This window comes from Cavia porcellus, unplaced genomic scaffold, assembly GCF_034190915.1.
Source record: "Cavia porcellus strain 051 isolate PalLab524CR breed Dunkin Hartley unplaced genomic scaffold, mCavPor4.1 scaffold_8, whole genome shotgun sequence".
Lineage (NCBI taxonomy): Eukaryota > Metazoa > Chordata > Mammalia > Rodentia > Caviidae > Cavia > Cavia porcellus.
Window position 1 is genome coordinate 37,101,056 of NW_026947491.1, and position 16,079 is coordinate 37,117,134.

At 38.2% G+C, this 16,079-nt stretch overlaps 1 protein-coding gene across 8 annotated transcripts in view; it reads right to left on the minus strand.

Moving 5' to 3' along the window:
• Window positions 1-706: 706 nt before the first annotated feature.
• LOC106029027 (chloride intracellular channel protein 4-like) overlaps window positions 707-16,079 on the minus strand; it is an 81,471-nt gene continuing 66,098 nt past the window's right edge. For 6 of the 8 annotated variants that reach the window (XR_010049221.1, XR_010049220.1, XM_063254610.1 and 3 more), the window contains one exon: window positions 7,354-11,561. The gene's annotated coding sequence lies outside the window, so the exon portion shown is untranslated. Of the gene's footprint in view, window positions 4,108-7,353; window positions 11,562-16,079 lie in introns of those variants that run through there. The other 2 variants (XM_063254605.1, XM_063254608.1) reach the window with 2 other exon arrangements.

Consider the following 16,079-nt stretch of genomic DNA (forward strand, 5'->3'; position numbering starts at 1 on the left):
ACCAACTCACAGTGTGGTGCTTTATCCTTATGAACATGATTTGCCTGGAGAAATCCGCATATGCTTTCCTTCGAAGGAAGATGAATAATAAATTTAATTAGCTCAGTGTTTTTCTTGAAATGTATCTGAAAGCAGATGACAGATCTCCATAATCAAACTACCACCCACGCTTGAATTTTATACCATTTTCTCAAAAAGGAAATGTACTGGTTTATAACTGTCATTGCCTATAAATACATGAAGTTATTTTTATTTTGTTTTTTATGCTAGATATGGATGCAGCTTTACCCTATATATAAATGAGGGAGAAAACTGCATTTACAAGGGAAAATTTGTAATTCACTGCTGACTCCTAGCAATCATATGGAATAAAGTTGTGTACTATCAACAGCAAAAAGGGCTCACAGCATATATAGCATTTTCTTTTTTTTATTTCAGTTGACAGAACTTAATGTGTAATCTTTGGAAATAATGGCTAATTCTTCGGTCTGTAAACTTATAATAATATTTTTTTTTCTTTTTTTTTTTTTCCACCGGTACCAGGGATCGAACTCACGACCACACGCTTGCAAGGCAGGCGCTTATGCCGCTGAGCTAAATCCCCAGCCCCAATAATATTTTAAGGATAGTTCGAGTCTACTTAAAATATGGTAATATATATAGCATTTCAGACATAGGCTATCAATAAAAATGTTATCTTCATTCCTTTTGTTTACTGTATAGATTTATTGACTTCCTTTCATTGTGCTTCATTAAAATTATTATTCTTTCACATAATATTTACCGAATAGCTACTATGTACCAGTAAGAGCAAAGGTATAGCAGAAACAAAGCCCAGCGAAGGAGACAGACAAGTACACAGATAGCTACCAAATACTCTGATATCCCAAAGAGAAAAGAAATATACTCTTCATAGACAGCCTTCATGAACACATTCAAGCAAGGTCTGGAAGATAAAGCAAAAATTCCAGAAAGAAAAGACAGCAAGTAAGGCATGACCGGGGTCTCACTATGCAGTTCAGGTTGACCTTGCACTCACTTTGTAACCTACGTTGGTCTCAAACTTGAAACAGTGCTCCTGCCTCAGCCTCCTGAGTGCTGGGATTGCAGGAGCACCACCACATCCGTCTGGGACTACTGATTTTGTTACAGTTGGAACACGGGGTAAAGATGAGTGTTCCTGAACATCACTTCAGCTTTTTAAAAAGAGCTTTCAGGATCTACTAAATGTTACCTAAGTTATTGACTCTGCCTTCATTATCTAAAGAGACTATGGTAATGCAATGGTATATGTAAATTAGGAACCAGAAAACTGTCAACACATAAAAGGCACTGAAGCATAAACCCAAAAGATAAACATTCAATTCAACGAATAGGAGTGGGCAGATCAGGTTTGTACTCGTTTATTTATAACAAATTTTATTTGTATTTATATGTATGTATTATAGTATTTAAATATATATTTAATGTGTTTAAAGTATAATACATGATTTACATATTAAATATTTATAATATATCATAAATATAAATAACATTGTATCTGAAATAATAAATAATGAAAGCTGAGTTTATTTGGCGCTACTACATGTTGTAGTCATCAATTTTTTAAAAATTTATTTTAAAAAGGATAAAACCAATCAAAACAAACCACTGTAAGAGATACAGGACTTCAGAGCATTACAAAATCAACAACAGTTACCATGATGCCTCTTGATGTCTTCAAAATAGCTACAGATAACTTTGGACATAGTAAAAATCAAACAAAACAGAATAGAATAGGAACAATAAAAACAAGACAATGAATGCAATAAAGGACTTCCAAACAAGCCAATAGTAAAGCCAAAATTGCTACCACAACATATCTTGCTATCCTTGAAATAGCTGCTCCTGCCATCACATTTGATATAATCAAAACAAAAGAAAATATAACCCAGCCCAACAAAACAATGGAAACGGTATAGGGCCTCAAATCAATAATGGCTGCAGTGCTCAGGAGATCCCTCCTAGATGCCACACTGCATACTGCTATCCTCTGAACCTCTGATGAGACCACTGGCCTTAGACCTGCAATGTTAGGAAAAAAGCACCACAAGCATCCCATTGCATTTCACCTCCATAGCTATCATCACAGCCTGTGCTTCTGTGGATAAGCTGGTTGCTTAAGGTGGGGACAGGGGGAGAGGAGTTGTTACTTCTTGTTTGCCAGCCCATGCACTAAACAGAATGAAGTGCTTCTCCAAAAGGCCATGTTAGCAGCAAGGTGATTCCAAAGGGACAAGAGGAAGAACAGGTGATACAGAAGGTAGAGACCACAGCTGGCAAACAAGCCTAGCTGGTGTGAGCACATGTGCAGCGCCACACTGGAAAATCCTAGAAGTAAGTAGGGGTGCACTTTAATCTGTTTTCAGATACAATAGCTAATGTATGATACACTATTTGCTAATCACAATTCTAAGCCATGGTAGTACAGGAGCGAAAAACAAAAGTTCTTGTGAAGTTTACATCAAACAGATATGGTAGATAAAGAAATTATGAGCTATGTTAGATCAGTGATAGAATAAACACAAAATAAGAGAATGAGAAATGCAATGATAAGGACTTCAGTTTTAATTAGGAGAGCCTTGTAACCAGAACTGATGGAAGTAAATCCTTGCTCAGAACAGAGGAAAGAGCATCTCAGGTGGAGAAATCAGCTGAGCCAATGCCCTGAGATGGTGAAGTAAACCAAGGAGACCAGTGTGGCTGGAGATGAATTAGCTATGAAGCTTGGGGGTGTGCAAATAGGTGCTATATTCTTGGAGCTTTTATGTTTCTATCATAGGTATAATTCTCAGTATTTTAAGTCACTAAAATAATTTATGAAGCTTGCTTTAGCTAAATGTAGATAATATACCCAGACAGACATAAATTGAATCGCAGTACTTTGCAATAGGCTAGAAATAAAAAAATGAGGATGCAGTGCCACTGTGATTCCCTTCCACATTATGCAGCCATTAGTCTGCCTGGACAATGTCATCACGTATACGTGGTACAATCATCTGACATTGCGGGGATGAGCACTGCTGTCAATTCAAACTGATATTAATGACACTTAATTTCTTATTTTCCATTAAACTAAAACATGAACAGTAACATGAGTCCTAGTATGTTCTTCCAGTCCCTCTCCTCCAGAGGCCCTATGTATCCCTGAGGAAGATGTCCTCATTCTTTGTCCTGGAGAAGTGGGGACTTAGGTGTCCAGCCCAGGCTGGGATGTGGGTCCTGAGAAACCTCTCAATTCCAAGGGAAGCTAATCACTGACTCAAGGACACTGTCTGAGGACAAAATTAAAATACAAAATGGGATCGTGCAGCCCAAAGAAGCTCTTAGTCCAAAGGAGCAGGGGAAACATAGAAAAATCCAGAAAGAGGCAATGAAATAGAATTTATGAAACAGGATTAAGGTTTTTGAAGTGGATTTCAAATTAAATGGAAACTCTAGGTGGTTCAGAGTATAAAGTTTATGTCAGAAATAAAACATTTCCAAGAATTCTCCATCAACTAGTGATAGTTTCATTTTCCCCTTCTAGCTCTTACCCATCTCACTTCTGCTTCCAGATTGTTACGGTTCGATAACTAGTGGTCACTTAACGCCAGCTGGATTACATCAGCGTGCATTGAGAGAAGATGCTCCACCTGAGGAGGGTTGCCAGGATAAATAGGTGGAGAAGAAGGGAGGTGTTGGGAGGGATTGAGGTGTTAAGGAGGTATTATGGGTTCTCCTACGAGTTGCTGTCTGAGCTGTTGGTTCTCCTGGAGAAGCTTTGGTCTTCACATCGAGCACTGCTCCTGGCTCCAGAGGGGAAGATGTGTGCTGCCTGGTCTCCAGGATGAACTCCTCACGCTGCTTCCTGGCACGTACCCGACTATGCTTATCCTCGGAGGAGCTCGGGGCCTCCGTGTTGCTGAGGACAGCTGTGGTTCCTTTCAGGACAGCCCCGCTCTTTGTTGTGAGTGTGACTTCTCGCCTCCAGCGCAGAACCCTCATCCCACTAGCACAGCTCCTTCATCCTGCTGGCATAGACTTTCTGGCTTCCACTGCTGACCCTTGGGTCTTCCCGGCACGAATCTGTAAAAGAGACTGGCATGAGTCCTTGTGGGCCCTGGACTTCCAGTTGTACTCATGGAGGCGTTGTCCTGAGCTCTGGGTTTTTATCTGGACTCATGTGGGACATTGCCGTGGGGTTTAGACTCTTGACTAAATAATGTATGTCACTGGTGTTGCGGATAGATTTCCTGCATTCTCCTGTGTTAACTTCCGGTGACCATTATAAAAATATTATAAACTCCATGTCCTGACCTGAATTGTTCTCTGTGTACAACCCCTGACTACAACACAGATAGACAGACTAATTGATGCCTATCAACTTTCCTAGTTCTAGTGATGAATATCCTACATTCTGGGAATTCTCTCCATCTCAAAAACAATGGCAATTGGCCACATTACTCCAAGATTGTGACTAGACTGAAGATTGGGAGTAGGGCAATGTCAGAAAGGTAGTAAAAGAGTCAAGTCAGTGATGTGGGTCTTGAAGTCTCTGCAGAGAAACTGACTGGGCAGCTCTGAATTGTGTGAGATTTCTGTTCCCATCACCTGTCATAATGAGACTCTAAACACAAGCTAAATTTAATTCTCCTTCTCCCTCCTCCCTCCAGAGAGAGCCAGAACGATACACACCACAAAGCAATGATAGAGATGGCACACTCTAGAGAGAGGAGTTAGTAGATATTGAACTTTTATTCTCCAACTTTTATTTCTTCGTAACTCTGAATTGTTTAAATTTTTATTAAGATGAGTTAATTTATCACTTATGTGATTGAAAGAAACAAAAGAAAGAAGATATGGATTTTTTTCTGTAAGGAAGATATGTACTTATTTTATTATTGTTGTCCTACTAATGAACAGGTCCACACACAATAAATAGAGAGGGAACAGAGAGAGAGGACGGGAGGGAAGAAGCAGGAGAGGGGAACGGGATGAAAACTAGATTCAAGATGTGTTATGTACATACCATATAACTCCTCATGATGAATGTAGTCATTTTGTTCTGTAAATATGTACTAATAAAAATTAAAAATTTTAAAACATTTTAAATACCTATTTAAAAAAAAAAAAAGGAAATGTGACTTTAAAAGTCCTAATTTGTTGTTTTGTTTTGTTTGTTTTGTGCAATTGAACTCATGACCTCACACTTGCCAGGCAGATGCTTATACCACTGAGCTAAATCCTCGGCCCCATAAAAGTTCCAATTTGAAAGAAGAAAACACAATGAAAAATATTGATGAGTGTATGAGCCCATTTGATGTTACTCTAACAAAATACCAGAAGCTATGTCTTTATCAAAAAAAGAGGTTTATTTAGGTCACAGCTTTGGAAGCTGAATTCAGTTTGGGCAGCCCTATCTGCTCAGCCTCTGGTGAGAACATTTTTGGTTATGTCACAACATGACTGAGGCATCATAGCAAGAGGAAAAGTGAGAGAGAGATCATATGGCAAATAGGAATCTAGAAACCAGGGGAGAGCTAGCTTCACTGTTTTTATAACAACCGACTCTGTAAGAACTAACAGGGGTCCCACGATAACTACATTAATCCTTTCCAAGGGCAATGTCCCCCCCCCCCCGACCTAACACTTCCCAGGAGACTTCATCTATTAAAGACTCTACTGTCTCTTTGCACCACTCCATTGGATACCACACAAGACCCCTTCAAGGACAAAGTAAAACAACTAGACTATCATATACTGTACTAGTGGTAGAGAAAAATTGAAGTATTTTTATTTGTTTAGGTAAAGCTTCTGTAGGAAATAGGCGAAAGCTTGAATTTTGGAAAGCAAAGAATGATGTGATTCAAAGATATCATTGTCTTTGAACCTTTTATCATCTTTATCCAGAGCAGTCTTGGTGTAGCAACAACCTGGATGTTTCCTCCTCCCTAAGCTAGTCTCTTCTGGCTTGCTTGAGTCTGGCATGCCCTTTTCTCTCTCCAGGCCTTCTCCTTTGGCACCTTCCAGTGAGCCCCATGGGTTTAATTAGCACTTTCATGCAGACAGTTCCCAAAGCAGTATCTCCAGAGGTGAGCTCTCTCCTGGGTAACACTTCTCATATTTAATTCCTTGGAAGCATCCTGTCCTAAAATATCAAAAACAGAATCTCTTTCACCTTCCCTATTTTCATTTCTACTAATAATACCACAACTCCTCAGCCATGTAATTTTGAGTCAAAACTTCCTTTCCCTTTTCATCTCTCTCTGCTCTCTGTCAGTTGCTCACATCTGTTGATACTGCCTTGGTGTATCTTTCTGCTCTTCTTTTGAGATATCTCTGATATGATCCTGTCCTGGTTACTTTTCTCTTGTTGCTGGAACAAAACACCTGATATCCAAAGTTAGGGAAAGGAAGGTTTATTTCTTACAGGTTGGAGGTTTCAGTCTATATTCAGTTGGCTTCAAGGCAAAATGACATGGTTGAGGGGCAGGGGTTCATGGCTGCCACAAATCACAGGTGCAAACAGCACGAAAGAGAGGAAGACATGCCTTCTTCCTGCCATTATCCTGTATGCCAGCTCCACCCCTGGGTGGGTATTGCACTCATACCACCAATCCAAGCACTAGACAATGAGCCAATTACAAACGCTAAATTTGGCCATGTCCATCATTGCATGAGGCTTAGTGGGGAGGCATCTGAACATAAACCCTAACAGGTCCCTATAACCTTCCACCTAGGCTGTTGAAATAGGGACACTATTTCTAAGAACAACCAGAATTCATTTCATATTTTTCCAGAAATCTCCTGGAAGCAAATCCATTTAGGCAACACCAATTTATTAAACATCTGTTCTTGCACCAGGCAGTGTTCTAGGTTCAAGTGAATTAGGTTCAAATGAATAAATAAAACAAGATTCCTTCCCTCCTAGAGTCTGTATGGGGGAAAGTGACAAGTATTAAACAAATGACTGTATAAGTAAATAACAGAAAAATAAATATCTTGAAAGAATAGCAACTTTGAATATTTGCATTGGAGGGATGGTATAAACACCTTTGGTCAGGGCCAGAAATGTAGCTCAGTGGTACAGCACCTGACTGGCAAATGCAAAGTTATGAGTTCAATTCCTAGTACCAAAAAATAAATAGAATAAAATTCTATAATTTCCTTTAAAAAATACTTTGGACAGAGTGGTCAAGAAAGGCTTTTCTGAAGGAAGGACCCTGTGCTGAGGCCTGACTGAGAAAAATTTGCTTCTCAGTGAAAAAAGTTTTAGGAAAAAGGAGCTAGAAAGTAAAAGATATAAGCAGAAGAAATACACTGAGGGCCTCATAAGAGTCTGAATTTTATTTGCTTTTGTTTTTTGAAACAAGGTCTCATGTAGTTCAGCCTGGACTTGAACTCACTATGTAGCCCAATCCAGTCTCAAATGCATGGGTGGGAATCTTCCTGCCTCAGTCCCCTGACTGCCAGGATTACTGACAAACATTACCACACCCAGCTCAGGAGTCTGAATTTTATCTTTACTGTGAAGAAAACCCATTGAAAGATTTTAAACTGTGGTTAGATGTGATCCAATATAATTTCTTTCTTTCTTTCTTTCTTTCTTTCTTTTTTTTTCTCTCTTTTTCCTTTTTATTGGTACCGGGGATCGAACTCACGACTGCCTGCAAGGCAGACGCTTATGCCGCTGAGCTAAATCCCCAGCCCCAGTGTAATTTCTTAAAACATTAACAATGTAGGCTGAGGCAGGAGGAACACCATGAGGTCAAAACCAGCCTAGGCTACATAGTGAATTCAAAACCAACCTGAACTACATTTGAAAAGCCATTTCAAAAACAACAAAGCAGGCCTCTTTCTGCACCCAAAAGACCTTGGCAACCCCTCCCCCACACTTGAAAGACCTCAGTAGCTGAGGGGAGCCTTGGTTGCTCCACCCTTCACTCAGAGAACCTCAGCTGCTGACAGACCATCCACCACCTGCAGTACTTTGGTGGGCTGGTGGGAGCCTCAGCAGCCCCTCCTTTTACCCAGAGGACCTCAGCAGGCCAGTCAGAGTACAGTAGAGCACCTCAGTATGTCAACAGGTGCCCCAGTGAACCCTCCTCTCACCCAGATGACCTTAGGAGCCAGCACAACTGTAGTTGAATCACTGCATATACAGAACCAAAGGTGAGCTGTTAAGAGTGTTGGCAAAGCCTCCTCCAACCCAGAGAAACCCAACTGGACCTAAAAACCCTCAGTGACACATTAGGGTCCCAGCTGGGGCACACAGTATACACAGGTAGGTCTGATGCCTGGGACAGCCTGAAGTTGCAGTAACAATATGACCCAAGGGCTGGTTCACATTAATACTCCTAGGCTAGTCAGACTAGGACGACTATAAGATTCATGTAACTGGCCCAAAGGAGGAATTCAGGTGACTGGCCGATCCTTGATATTGTAGGACCCAGCAACTGGGTGAATATTATCCACACAGTATTACCCTAAAACACACAAGACCAAAATATTAACCCAAAAGGTGAAAATGACAAAAGAAAAAAGCAAACTGTAATCTCAAACACCCAGCCCATTAGAAACAAGTACAGGAGGCATTAAAATAGAAGACACTGGAAGTCATATTCCTGAAATTTCTGAAAAGATAGCAAGTGAAATAAAGAAACAAATCCATGATGCTATGGAAGAAATCAGATTAGAAACAATCAGTGGATCAAGAAACAAAATCGATCAATATACTGTATACAATAGACACATTTAACTGGAAAGGAAATTCATAGACTGAAAATCAAAGGAGAGAAAACAATTGTTCCATGCAACAGGAGACCAGAAAACAAATAAGGGTAACTTGCCCAACAACTACAGAGTGGATAAGAAACATATGGTGTTCTCACACAATCGAAAGTTATCCAGCTATAAAGTAGAATAATCTCAAGGCTCTTGTAGGTAAATGAATGCAACTGGAGATCATGTTCATGGGCGAGACAGTTTGAACTCATATGAGTGAACCTTAACATAAGAAACAGAGAAAGTGAATGTGATCCAAAAATCAAAATAGTTATTGTAAAAGTGAAAGAGGAAACACCTGGGAGGGGAAGGGGGTAACAACAGTTACTTTCTTATTGTCTTGACATGAACTCTTGTACTGTTTTCACAGTTTTGTTAGGTTTGGCTTTGTTCTGTCTTGTTTTGTTACATTTTACTTTGTCTGATGGTATGGGCAGCTATTTAGAACAAAATGGGATCTATTATGGTAATCATGATTAGTTTCCTATTATCTTGTTTTGAAGTCTTATAATGTTTTCATTCATTTGTTTAATTGGTTTTATTCTGTGTGGTTGTTTGATTTTATTATGTGTGATGAGATGAGCAGATATTCTGAAGAAAATGAGACATTACGGTGGCCATTGTTGATTTACTATCATCTTATTTTGAAATCTTATCATGCCTTTATTTTTTTGTTTTGATTGGTCCTGTTCTGTTACGTTTTGTTTAATTATGTGTGATAGTATGGACAACTTTTTTGAAGAAAATGAGGTATTGTAGTAACCATTGTTCATTTCCTGTTATCTGTTTTGAAGTCCTGCAATGCTTTCATTCTTTTGTTTGATTTTATACTATTTTGTTTGATTATTGTGTGCAAAAGTATGGTCCACTATTGCAAAAAAAACCAAGACATTATGGTAGCCACTGTTTATGTACTATTGTCTTGTTTTCAAGTTCTGTATTGCTTGCATTGTTCTGTTCTGATCTGCCTTGTTCTGTTTTGGTTTGTTTTGCTTTGTTTTATTCTCTTTAAAATAAAAAAAAATTTAAAAAAGAAACAATATCTCAGGTAAAGAAAGTAGTAACAACCTTAATAAAGGAGTTGCTCAGCATAGGCAGAGAATAGATAGATACCAAAGTACAGGAGTATGGGGAAATGATGGAAACCTTGAATAAAAAATATGGCAAAAATAAAATGCATGAAAAAATTCAAAAGGACATACAGGAGACTAAAATTCCACTGAAAGCTGGCAAAAATGCTTGAATAAAACTGAAGACAGACTTTCAGATCTTGAAGACACGTTCACAACTAGCAATCACAAAAGAAAAGAACTCTTAAAAATAACAAGGGGCCATGAAATAACAATTCAACACCTCCAAGATGACGCAAAGAAAACAATATATTATGATAGGTGTCAATGAAAATGCAGAAATCAACTCACTGACATAAAAACTATTTGCCAAAGTAATAGCAGAAAATTTCCCAAGCATGGGAAAAGAAATTTATATACAGATAAGGAAACATATAGGACACCAAATAGCCATAACCAAAATAAATCTACACCCAAACATATAATAATCAAGATCACAGAAATTCAGCATGAAAACATGCTGGTAGAAAAAAGAAACAGCTCATCTATCATGGAAAGCCCATTAGATTCACAGTTGAATTCTCAACACAAACTGTCAAAATGAGCTTGGTGTTAAACATTTAAGCCCTGAAAGAAAAAAACTTTCAACCCAAATTGATGTACCCTACAAAATTTTCTTTCAAAATTGATGGAGAAGTAAGATATTTCCATGGCAAAGAACAACTGGAGAAATTTGTGTCCATCAAACCAACCCTAGAAAGAGTGCTAAAAGGCATTCTAGATAGAGATAAAAACGATCACAACTCCCATAACAACAAAAGAAAAAACCACCAGACAAGGCAAACAATTAAACAAGGGAGTAGGCAGGGAACCAACAACAGGAAAACAATATAACAAAGTTAAGCAGATACATATCACTTATAACTATCAATGTAAATGGCCTCAGTTCACCAATGAAAAGAAACAGATTTGGCAGGATGGATCAAGAAACAGGATCCAACAATATACTTTATACAATAAACACATCTAACTCAAATAGAAACTCACAGATGGAAAGCCAAAGGACAGAAAACAATATTCCATGTAACAGGAACCCAGGAAAAACCAGGAGTAGCTTTTCTGTTTGCAGAGAATGTGAACTTCGAACCAACAATGATCAAAAGAGATAAAGAGGATGTTATGGTTTGAAAACTAGTGGTCAATTTAACGCCAGCTGGATTACATCAGTATGCGTTGAGAGAAGATGCTCCACCTGAGGAGGGTTGCCAGGATAAATAGGTGGAGAAGAAGAGAGGTGGAGGTGGGGATTGAGGCGTGAAGGAGGTATTGTGGGTTCTCCTACGAGTTGCTGTCTGAGCTGTTGGTTCTCCTGGGGAAGCTTTGGTCCTCACATGGAACATTGCTTCCTGGCTCTGGAGGGGAAGACATGTGCTGCCTGGTCTCCAGGATGAACTCCTCACGCTGCTTCCTGGCATGTACCCGACTGTGCTTGTCCTTGGAGGAGCTCAGGGCCTCTGTATCACTGAGGACAGCTGTGGTTCCTTTCAGGACAGCCCCGCTCTTTGTTGTGAGTGTGACTTCTCGCCTCCAGCGCAGAACCCTCATCCCACTAGCACAGCTCCTTCATCCTGCTGGCATACACTTTCTGGCTTCCACCGCTGTCCCTTGGGTCTTCCCGGCACGAATCTGTAAAAGAGACTGGCGTGAGTCCTTGTGGGCCCTGGACTTCCAGTTGGACTCATGGAGGCGTTGTCCTGAGCTCTGGGTTTTTATCTGGTCTCATGTGGGACATTGCCGTGGGGTTTAGACTCTTGACTAAATAATCTATGGCATTGGTGTTGCGGATAGATTTCCTGCATTCTCCTGTGTTAACTTCCAGTGACCATTATAAAAATATTATAAACTCCATGTCCTGACCTGAATTGTTCTCTGTGTACAACCCCTGACCACAACAGAGGGTAACTACATACTTGCTAGGGGAAAAATTGAAGAGGAAGAGATAACAATCATAACTATACATGCTCCCAACTATACAAGACAAATATTAATAGACACGAAAAGTCAAATATGTAATACTACTGTAACAGGGGACCTTAATACCCATTGTCACAAAGACATAGATCAATTAGAGAATTGAATCAAATATGTGAACAAACAAACCCAATAACATCAGAATGCACATTCCTCTCATCTGCACATGAGATTCTCTAAAATAGACCATATTTTAGTCCATAGTGCACTAGGATTGGAAATTAATGGCAAAAGAAACTGTAAAACCTACAGAAACACATAGAAATTAAAATACACCCTCCCAAACAACCAATGATCACAGATGAAATTAAAGAATAAATTAAAAATTATCTATAATTAAATGAAACCTGTGGGATGCAATGAAAGCAGTCCAAAGAGGGAAATATATATATAATTGAATTGGTATTATCAGGAAAACAGAACAAGCACAAATAAACAACCTCAGGCTGCACTTCAAGCTTCCAGAAAAAGAAGAGTAAGTCAATACCAAAGCTCACAGAGGGGAGGAAGTTATAAAGATCAGAGCAGAAATTAATGCAATTGAGACTAAGAAAACAATACAAAGAATTAATGCATCAAAGAGTTGGCTTTTTGAAAGACTAAACAAAATTGATTAAATCCCCAGCCAACCCTATCAGGAAAAGGAAAGAAAATCAGTTTCATGCAATGAGGAGTGAAAAGGGCATTACTTCAGATCCTGTGGAAATTCAGATTATCAATAGCTACTTTGAAAATCTTTACTCACAGAAGCTGAAAAACACAGTGGGAATGGACAGATTCCTAAAACCATATGAGTTGCCAAAGCTGAGTGAAAAAGGTATAAAATTTTTGAAAAACCCAAAATTGAAAATGTAATTAAAAACTTAGCAACACAGAAAAGCCCAGGTGCTGATGTATTTATAACTGATTTCTACAAGAAATTTAGAGAAGACTTAAAGCCAATACACTTCAAACTCTTCAATGAAATTGAAAGGGAAGCAATTCTCCCTAACTCATTCCTGGAGGCAAGTATCACTCTGTTACCAAAAGCAAAGAAAGATCATCCAAGAGAACTATAGGACAGTCTCTCTAATGAACACTGATGCAAAAATTCTCAATAAAATAATAGCAAACAGAATGCAGCAAATTATCAAGAAGATTATGTGCCATGACCAAATGATATTTATCCCAGGAATGCAGGGATGCTCAACATAAACAAATCAATAAATTCAGTACACCACATCAACAGAGCCAAAGGGAAAAAAATCACATGATCATCTTTTTTTTTTTTTTTTTTTAAGCCAGTCAAATTTAGCAGTGGGGGGGTGGTATGATCATCTTAATAGATGCAGAAAAAGCTTTTGATAAAGTCCAACACTTGTTCATGATAAAAATCTTACAGAAAACCAGAATAAGTGGTCTCTATCTCAATCTGATAAAAGCCATCTATGACAAACTAACAGCCAACATCATACTAAATGGACAAAAACTCAAAGCTTTCACTCTAAAATCAGGAACAAGAGAAGGACGTCCACTATCACCACTCCTATTCAATATAGTTCTGAAAACATTAGCCAAAGCAAATAGACAAGAAAGAGATATAAAAAGAATGAGAACAGAAAAGGAAGAATTTAAATTATCATTATTTGCATATGATATGATACTCTACGTAGAAGAGCCCAAAAACTCCATCAAAAGGCTATTAGAAATAATAAGTTAATTTGGTAGCATAGCTGGATACAAAGTAAACCCTCAAAAAAAAAGTAATATTCTTTAAAAAGGAGATTGATTTAGCTCAGTGGCTCAAGTGCTTTCCTGGGAAATTCAATCCCTGGTACAAAAAAAGATGGAATAAAATGTCATAAAATGGAAAGATTCCTTGCTCTCAGATAGGAAGAACTAACAGTGAAAGTGGCCATACTACCAAAACTGTTATTCAGATTTAATGCCATCCCAATCAAAATACCATTAACATACCTTACAGATTTAAAGAAAACATTCCTAAAATTCATTTGGAAACATAGGAGACCTAAAATAGTAAAGGCAATCCTGGGCAACAAAGGGAGGGCCGGAGGCATCACAATCCCTGACTTGAAATTATATTACAAAGCTGCTGTGATAAAATCAGCATGATACTGGCACAAAAAAACAGACTTGAGGATTGATGGAACAGATTAAAAGATGCAAACAGAATTACAAAGATACTCAGTAATCTGTACTTTGACAAAAGATCAAACCATGTTCACTGGAAGAAAAATAGCCTCTTTAATAAAGAGTGCTGAAAAAATTGGCTTTCCACATGCCAAACACTAAAACTAGACTCATATCTATCACCATGCACTAAGCTAAAGTCAAAATGGATCAAAGATCTAAATATTAAAATAGAAATTCTAAATCTACTGGAGGACAAAGTAGGTAGAAACCTTTAAGACACAGGGGTAGGCAAAGAGTTCATGAACAAAATACAAACCACAAAGGAAATACTTCAAAGAATCAACAACTGGAATTTCATCTTATTAAAAAGTTTTTGCACTTCAAAAGAAAACCCCAACAGAGAGAAAAGAAAACCCACAGAATGGGAAAGAATTTTAGCCAACTGTCTCTCAGACAAAAGACTTATATCTAGAACATACAAAGAATTGAAAAACATCAGCCCCACCCCTAATTCAAAGACCCAATCCAAAAATGGGCACCTGAGATGAACACACTTCTCAGATGAAGAAATAAAAATGGCAAATAAACACATGAAGAAATGTTCAACATCACTGGTCATTCAAGAAAATGCAATTTAGGGGCTGGGGATTTAGCTCAGCAGCATAAGCGCCTGCCTTGCAAGCAGGCAGTCGTGAGTTGGATTCCTGGTACCGATAAAAAGGAAAAAGAAAAAAAAAATGCAATTTAAAACAACACTGAGATGCCATCTCAATCCAAAAAGAAGGACTGCCAAGAAATCAACCAATTACAAGTATTTTCAGGGCTGTGGGGGGATAAAAGAACACTTCACTGTTTGTGGGAGTGAAGACTAGTACAGCACTATGGAAATCAGTGTGGCGATTCCTCAAAAAACTAGCATTGGATAGACCATTCAATCTGGCTATTCCCCTTTTGGGTATTTTCCTGGAAGAGTTGAAAACATCGTGCCACAGCAATAGATAAATCTTGGAAGCAACTCAAATTCCCACCAACTGCAGAATAGATTAAAAAAAAGATGTGGTATTTTTATACAATGGAATATTGCTCAGTTATAAAGAAGGATACATTTGAAGCTTTTACGGGTAAATGAATACAATTTAAGAACATTCTCACAAGTGAAATAAATCAAACTTAGATGTGTAATGTCATATTGTCTTCCTACTGTAAAAAAAAAAAAACCTGAAAGAGTAATAAGGTCCAAAATGTACAACAGATACAGTAAAAAGGAAAGTGTTCAAAAGAAAAGAACAACTGGGAGAGAGGAAAGGAGAAAAGGAAGAAGGGACAGGGTTATATGGATATGGGGATACGTATGCATGTGTTTATGCATGTATCTACAAGATAGATAACTGCACTACTAATCTCTGTAAGGTCATCAAAAAGGACAGTTTGTGCTTTCACTGTTTGATCATGTTCTTCATGCCTAAATCTTGTAATCTGAACAACTACTTTTAAGATAACAATATGCAATATATTAACTAGTGTTAATTTCCTATCTTTTTAAAATTCTGTATCATTTCTGTCCTTTTGTTTTGTTTTTAAAATTAAAAAATTTTAAGGAAATTAGTAATGTGAGGAATGGCTTGTAAACTGAGGCATGGGACAGATGGTAGAAATAGTATGGAGAATGATTTGGAGGAGGGTGGGACGTGGAAAAGATGGAAGCCAAGAGAAAACCAGGAGCTAATAAAGTTGTTCAAGTGACAGGTGATAATGGTTTGGGTCAAGGAGACACCCGCAAAAATCTTGTGAAATGATTTCAAATGTATAGAAAAGAGAAATTTGCTGAGATATTGTGAGATATGAAGGAACTCATGGATGCGTCTAGATTTGGTCTGAGCAACCATGTGATAAAGGTCTATGAACAAAGACAATAAATAATGAATAAGGAGTAAGCTTGGAAGGCAAGGACAGGGGAGATGTTAAGTTCGAGATGCTTAGTAGAGATTTATGGAATGGCTGCTTGCTTCCCAGTGGTGTCATTTAATGTGTTCTATTTCC